The following is a 7,876-nucleotide window of genomic DNA, read 5'->3' as shown; positions in this document are numbered from 1 at the left end:
TTCAACATTTGACTTTGAAGCAACTCGAATACCACAAATGAAACAAAACAAAGGATTTGGCTTGCAGAATAAGCCGGAACAAATACATATGATAGAGATTTACCCAATCCCATATCATGCATCTGTCGGAAAGATATTCTAGGAGCTACTTGAATTCCCACCTATAAAACTCCCAAAACTTTCTGGTTATGCAATCTGGTGTTGGGATACAGGGGAAGCAATATATCTCACCCAAACTAACAATCCCTACATCCAGCTGTATCCATCCGTCAACACATAACTAAGAAAAACTCTGGAAATCGTGTACCTCAACCTTCGAAAAGAATCCGTTATACGAGTTATGGCAATACTCCCAAACTCCCTAGTACTGGGTGACGTCGAGGTTATCTCACCAACAACTGCATAAAAGAGATTTTTGATGTTGGTAAAACTCAGGTATTCCAGAACTGCAACGATAAAATTGTGATGACAACACCTCGGAGCTCAACTCCCCGGGTCAATGCCACATAATAGACAGGAGGCACCAAGAACAATGTTCTCGTCACAAAACCATCGAAATGATTCCAAGATACCCGCGTGATCCTAATTTTTTTTAGTGAAATTTGAGGAGAGGAAAGTCAAAACATCTACGTCAGGAGACCTCACCAGAGCGACGAAGGGGATGGGGAGTAAAAGGAATCCTACTCTCTGATATATATAATCCTAAGACTCAAAATAGTTTTCTTCTAGACTCAACAACGGCCAACAGTCAAGGGGGCTCCTAGGGTTGGTCGAGGCTCTGATACCAACTTGTCACGCCCAATATGCGACCCTATCCAAAAGGAACTCGAAGGTCCCACCAAGGATAGACCCGCATATTGAAACGCTTTTGCAAGGTGGATATCATTACATCAACATTACATATAGATGGGGATACATACATAAGGCATAGAATGCCACACGAATACAACATCACAATACATAAGATCAACATACGACTACGGATGAAACACAAACAGGAGTTCAAACGACATCCACCCTGATAGCCCAGGATGCTGACCTGGAACCTATTCCCTGATCGAAGAAGAAGCAGAAGAAGAACTCCAAGACAAGCAAACATCGCTCTCGCGTCATGAACATCGCATAACCTGTACCTGCAACTGATGTTGTAGAAATATGTGAGCCACGAGGACTCAGCAATCCCATTACCATGGGTATCAAGACTAGCACAACTTAATGGGAAAGGAAGGGATAAAGTGGTGAGGTTGCAGCAGCGACTAAGCATATATGGTGGCTAACATACGCAAATAAGAGCGAGAAGAGAGCAAGCGGAACGGTCGTGAAGCTAGCAATGATCAAGAAGGGATCCTGAACTCCTACTTACGTCAAACATAACCCAGAAACCGTGTTCACTTCCCGGGCTCCGCCGAAAAGAGACCATCACGGGTACACACACGGTTGATGCATTTTAATTCGGATCTGGTGTCAAGTTATCTACAACCAGACATTAACAAATTTCCATCTGCATATAACCGCAGGAACGGCTTTTGAAAGTTTATACCCTACAGGGGTGTCGCAACTTAGCCCATGATAAGCTCTCGCGATCAATGAAGGATATACCTTCTCCCAGGAAGACCCGATCAGACTCGGAATCCCGGTTTACAAGACATTTCGACAATGGTAAAACAAGACCAGCAAGACCGCCCGATGCGCCGACAATCCTGATAGGAGCTGCACATATCTTGTTCTCAGGGCAACACCAGATGAGCAATCCGTACAACTAAAACCAGACCTCAAGTTTCCCTGAGGGGGCGCTGCAAAGGGCTCTAGTTCGGACCAACACTTAGACAAGCACTGGCCCGGGCGGGCTATAATAAAGATGACCCTTGGGTTAATTACTCCCAAGGGAAATATAGGTGGTGGTGAGGCAAATGGTAAAACCAATGTTGGGCCTTGCTGGAGGAGTTTTATTCAAAGCGAACTGTCAAGGGGGTCCCATAAATCACCCGACCGCGTAAGGAACGCAAAATCCGGGAACATAACACCGGTATGACGGAAACTAGGGCGGCAAGAGTGGAACAAAACACCAGGCATAAGTCCGAGCCTTCCACCCTTTACCAAGTATATAGATGCATTAATAATATAAAAGATATTGTGATATCCCAACCAAAATCCTGTCCACCATGCAGCAATCTTCGACTTCACCTGCAACTAACAACGCTATAAGAGGGGCTGACCAAAGCGGTAACATAGCGAAGCAACGGTTTGCTAGGAAGGGTGTCAAAGGTTAGAGGTTCATGGCAATATGGGAGGCTTGATAAACAGGTGATAGGTAACGCAACAAAGCGATAGAACGAAGCAACTAGCATAGCAATGATAGTAGTGAGATCCAGGGTAGCGGTCATCTTGCCTGAAATCCCGCTAGGAAGAAGAACAAGTCCATGAAGAAGATGAAGCCACGAAGACGAACCAAGCATAGACGAACGAATCCTCATGATCGCAATGAAACAGGAACTAAGAAGCAACACCGGAAAGAAACAAACAACATGGTAAATGCGCAAGCATGAACATGGCATGATGCACAAACAAGTATGATGCATGACCGGTTTAAAGAGCATGGCATCTCAAAGTGCACAAACAATACTACAAATTAAGTGGAGCTCAATATGCAACGAGTTGCATATTGACGAAACACCACATGACTTATTTAGTTCTCTCTCGTTTAGGTAATCAACAATATTAAATGTTATTAAACATGGCAAGAGGTGAAGCATAAATAAACTAACTATCTAGGCAAGTTTAAATGAGGCCGGAAACATCAAACAACAATTCCGGAAAATCCCCATATGCAAATTATGAATTTGGTACTGTTCTGCCCTAAACCATAGTTTATTGTTGTTAAACAGGAAAATAAAGTCCATCATGTTAAACTAGGCATTTTTCCACCCCAAATACATATAAAGTTTATTAAATTCGGGGCTACCGTTATTTAGTTATGAAATAAATCATTTTAGCATGGCATTTATGCAAATTAATGCAAACAGCAATTTTAAATATTTTAACATGGATGAAAGTTGGATATTGTGAAACTAGATAAGATTCTAAGCATTTTACATGTTTAAATCATTTAAATCCGATGCATGGTTATTTACTTGTGAGCAATTTAAAATAATGGCATCCTCCTGTAATTATGCATGCACTGGATAAAAGACAAATTCGCAGATCTGAATAAAAACTACACTGGGCCGAATCTGGCTGACCCGATAGGTGGAAAAAAACCCAGAGGAGGGGCGCTGGGGTGTGGCCTCACCCATGGGCTGAGGCCCGGTCAGTGTGGCTGGCTTGGCACGGGGAGATAGATGGAGGGCGAGCTGGGCCTTGGCGCTTGTCCACGCTGGCGCCAGATCGGGTCAACGACGGGGCGGCGCTCGTCTTGTCGCACGAAGCAGAGGAAGCAGGGCGCTGGCAGCAGGGTCTTGGCGCGGAGGGGCTCGCGGTCGATGGCGCGTCGCCGGGGCAGCGCAGGTGATGACGGGGAGGAGAAACTGGCGAGGAAGCGGCTTGGCGGCCCCGGGCTTGAGGAGGCCGAGGTCAACGAGCGAGGGGCTCGTCTCCCTTGCAGAGAGACGAGGCCGGCAGCGGCCGCGCTGGAACGGGGAAAATGACGGCGCCCTTGGGCGGGTGAGGAACGACGGGCGGACCCGAGGCATGGCGAGGACGCGGATCCGGCAGGGGCGGCTCCAGGGATGAGGAGGAGGTGGTGCTGGTCGTCGTTGGGGAGGTCTTGCGCATGCGGCGGATCTTGATGCCTCGCCTCGCCAGAAGACGAACGGGACGGCGGCGACCAGCACTGGTTTAAGAGCAGCAGAGAGAGATGGTTAGAGGAGGAGCACCAGAGAAAAGGGAGAAGGGGCGCGAGGAGACAACGACCTGCTGGTTGCCGGCTGCTGCTACTCTGGCGAGGAGGCTCGGGGAGGGTCGGAGACGCGCGGGAGCAGTGGTCCCCAGCACGAGAGGCGAGCGAGGCAGGGGAGCTCGGTGCCAACGGTTTCTGGAACAAAACAGGGAAGGCAGCTCGGGGATCGGGCAGGCGAGGCTGTGGCCTCGATCCAAACTGGATCGAACGTTGGCCGGTGGTTGGATGGTGGCTGAGAGCGAGGGAGGCTGCGGGGTTGCTGTGGTTGGACGGTGGTGGAAATCAAGGGAATTCGCCAGGGAAGATTTGGATCGGGAAGAGATGGAGGCTTGGTTGGTTGGGATGGATCCCGAGGGAGAAAGGTGAGAGTGGCGGCGGGGGGATGGGACAAGGGGAGAATTTTTTAGGGTTACTCAGATTTGGACTAGCTTCGTATATATAGTGATGGGATATGAATTGGGGTAGACATGGACCCTTAGATCAAAATCGGGCGGTCGAGAAAGATAGGCTATGGGCGGTCCAAATACGAAAACGGAGATGTTTTATAAACGTTAGGGGATGATCCGGATCCATCGGTAACGACAGACCGGTTCGGGTTCGGGCAAGTTTTTCGGACGCACGGAAGAGGGGGTCGGTGGTTGTAGAGAGGTTAGGTGGTCACGGCCAAGAGGGAAGCGAAAAACCCGATTGGTCTCGGAACGGCCAACAAAGGCAAGGGGGGACGCGGCAACTACGAGCCGATGCAAGTTTTTGAAAATGATGCCGATGCAATGCGAATGATGACATGAGACGAGATGCATAACAAGAACAAAATGCAAAACAACAGACAAAAACCCAACCACAGAGGAAATAATAAATCACATAGCCGGAAATGGCAAGAGTCGGAGTTGTGAATATGGAAAGTTGTATCCGGGGCGTTACAACATGCGAATTATCGTCAAGCTAGTTTTCATCACGCTCATATTATTCGCGTTCGGTACTTTGATAATTTGATATGTGGGTATACCGGTGCTTGGGTACTTCCCTTACTTGGACAAGCATCCCACTTATGATTAACCCCTATTGCAAGCGTCCTCAACTACAAAAGAAGTATTAAGGTAAACCTAACCACAACATTAAACATATGGGTCCAAATCAGCCCCTAACGAAGCAACACATAAACTAGGGTTTAAGCTTCTGTCACTCTAGCAACCCATAATCTACTAATTACTTCCCTATGCCTTCCTCCACTACAAAAAAATACACTTCCGTGATGATAGTAGGTCGCGTTTTTTGTCATGCATGTACATCCATGACAAATTTATGACAGAATGAAGATAGTCATACCTGTGCTGTCATAGAAGTGTTCCATGACATTACCAAAATTATCATCACGGAAGTGTCCACTTCCATGACGATAAATGGTGCGTCACAGAAGTGCTTTTGTCAAGGGTGACCGACACGTGGCATCCACCATAACGGAACACCGTTAAGCTATCGGGCCGGGTTTTGGATCCGATAACCCGTTAACAGCCCCGACCAATGAGGATTTTCCACGTGTAAAGTCATCATTGGCTGGAGGAAACACGCGTCGGCTCATTGTTGGGACATATGTCATCCACTCATTGGACAGAAGGCGCCTATGATACGTCGACACGTGGCACGGCCTATCAGAGGCCCATTACTGTGAAAAGGCCGGCCCGTTTGACTTGGTCAAAAGGTGACGGGCCGGCCCATGGAAAGCCTGTTAACGGCCTGTTTGCATATAGCCCATTTACAGCCCGCTAACCCAAGGCCCGTTATGCCCTATCCGAATTAGGCCCAGTAGCGTCATCTGGGCCATCCAATATGATTCCAGTCCGTTTTTACTTCTGGCCCATGTATGGCTCATGACGTCTTTCGGCCCATATGAGGCCCTATGTAACCCTTGGCCTATTAACGGCCCGTGGTGAAACTGGCCTGCAATGAACAGTGTATCACTTTAGACCCATTAACGACCCGTGGTGAAACTGGCCCGTAATGAATAGTGTATCACTTTATACCCATTAAGGGCCCGTTATTCAGTTGGGCCGTCTCCAACCCATGTTATCTTTCGGCCTTCTTAGAGCCCATTTATTCTTGGGCTCATTTGCAGCATTCGGTTACTTACGGCCCGTTACTGTCATTTTCTTCTTGTGGGCCAAATTCAGCCCGTTGTTACAGTCGGCCCTTTTGTGGTCCGTTAGTGTGTTGGGCCATTTTCTTAGCATCACCAAATACGGCCTATTAACGGCCCGTTATGGTCAGCTCATAAAACGTACGATTTCCATTATAGGCCCGTCTACGGCCCATTAAAGGCCAGTAGAAGACCCATAAATGAGTCGGCGGCCCATGGATCCTACGTGACGTACAAGGCCCATGGATCCTGCGAGGCGTAGAAGGCCCATGGATCCTGCGAGACGTAGAAGGCCCATGGATCCTGCGAAACGTAGAAGGCCCATGGATCCTACGAGGCGTAGAAGGCCCATGGTCGGGCGAGTTGGCCCCCGTTTGAACGATATAGCATATTCAAAGAATTATCCTACTCAATACTATCACCTCTAAAAAGCATACACTATACAACAAAGAGATCAAGGCATAGAATGGTAGAATAATCCTACACTATACAATAAAGAAATTACAGCCGATTATACCCACTGGGCATTATGGTACGGCACAGGTGATAATGAAGCATACACAAACAGCAAATTACATACACTGGGCAAATACGGCTCATACATCATGGACGCGCATCAACTTAACTCCATTTGAACTATAATCTCTTCAGAAAATAGGATTGGCCGGATTCAGATAGCACAAATTTCAGTCTGCAAAATCTCCAATTCCTTCATGGTCACCTCAGTGTCTTGTTTCATTTTTTTGACTCCTGCATCTAATACCTGCATGTCCAGTCTCAACTTGTTGATTATGCGTTCACAATCATGTACACGTTGTCTTGCCACCTCTAGTTGATTCTCGAGAACATCAGCACATTCCAATTCCAATCCATAATCATTCGGTAACGGCCATGCCGCACTGATCACAGATTTTTGTGTTGATGTCACTTCATCCTGAAATGTTTCTGTAAGTACACATGACTAGGGCAAAAATATAGTTACAACAGTGAAGCGAACAAGACACTATTTTGTACTACATGGCAAAACAGGGCTAACAATCATGTTACATGTCACTTTCACAAAAAAAATGTTACACATCATGAAGCATAAGGAGGTGATATTTTAAAAATTATAAAAAAGATAGTCTGTGCAGCCTGCATACAGAAATCCCTCTTAGCTCACCACAGGAGCATGATGTTGGGGCCCAATCGAAAACACAGACAAGTTACAAATTTAGACATCATGTTGCGTATAAGTAAGCAAGCAGTTGGCCATTCTGTACCTCAATTAAAGTCTTACGGAGCATAATGAACAACAGAGGGTTTCATACAAACATACTACAACAGGCAAAGCTATGCAATCATTAGCATAGTATAAACTAGACTGTGAGCCACATGCAATAATAGTTGGTTAATAGACTTCAAAGCTTCAGGCACACTTCGGCAGAGTAATTAAATGGTAAGGCCTTTAATTATGTCAACTAATAGTGATACAAGTACCGAACACCAGGCATAATTATTTGGGCATCTCATTAACTGAGGACAAATAAAGCAATTGAAAAGAGAAAATTAACTATGCTTGAAACAAACAAGGAATTGAACTGTTGAGTTGCATGCAGTGACTTACCTTAGCAGGTTGAAGAGGCTCAGCGCAGCTCCTACTTCTCTTGCAAGGCTCCTTCCTAACATCTTGTACTTGGAAATCCTCAATCTTATCTTCATTGCACCCCCTCAACAAGGTGACACAAACTAGTTACTCGTCTCCTTGGAAGATAAATATGCATACTTTCCAGTCCGTGAACACAAAAGGAGGAGATTATAACAAAACACACCACATAATGAAACATGTCGCATCTCTTGCACTTGCA

The sequence above is a fragment of the Triticum dicoccoides genome, chromosome 3B (genome assembly GCF_002162155.2).
Source record: "Triticum dicoccoides isolate Atlit2015 ecotype Zavitan chromosome 3B, WEW_v2.0, whole genome shotgun sequence".
In the NCBI taxonomy this organism is placed as follows: domain Eukaryota; kingdom Viridiplantae; phylum Streptophyta; class Magnoliopsida; order Poales; family Poaceae; genus Triticum; species Triticum dicoccoides.
The sequence above is the reverse complement of the archived record's forward strand: the minus strand, read 5'-3'. Positions refer to the sequence as shown.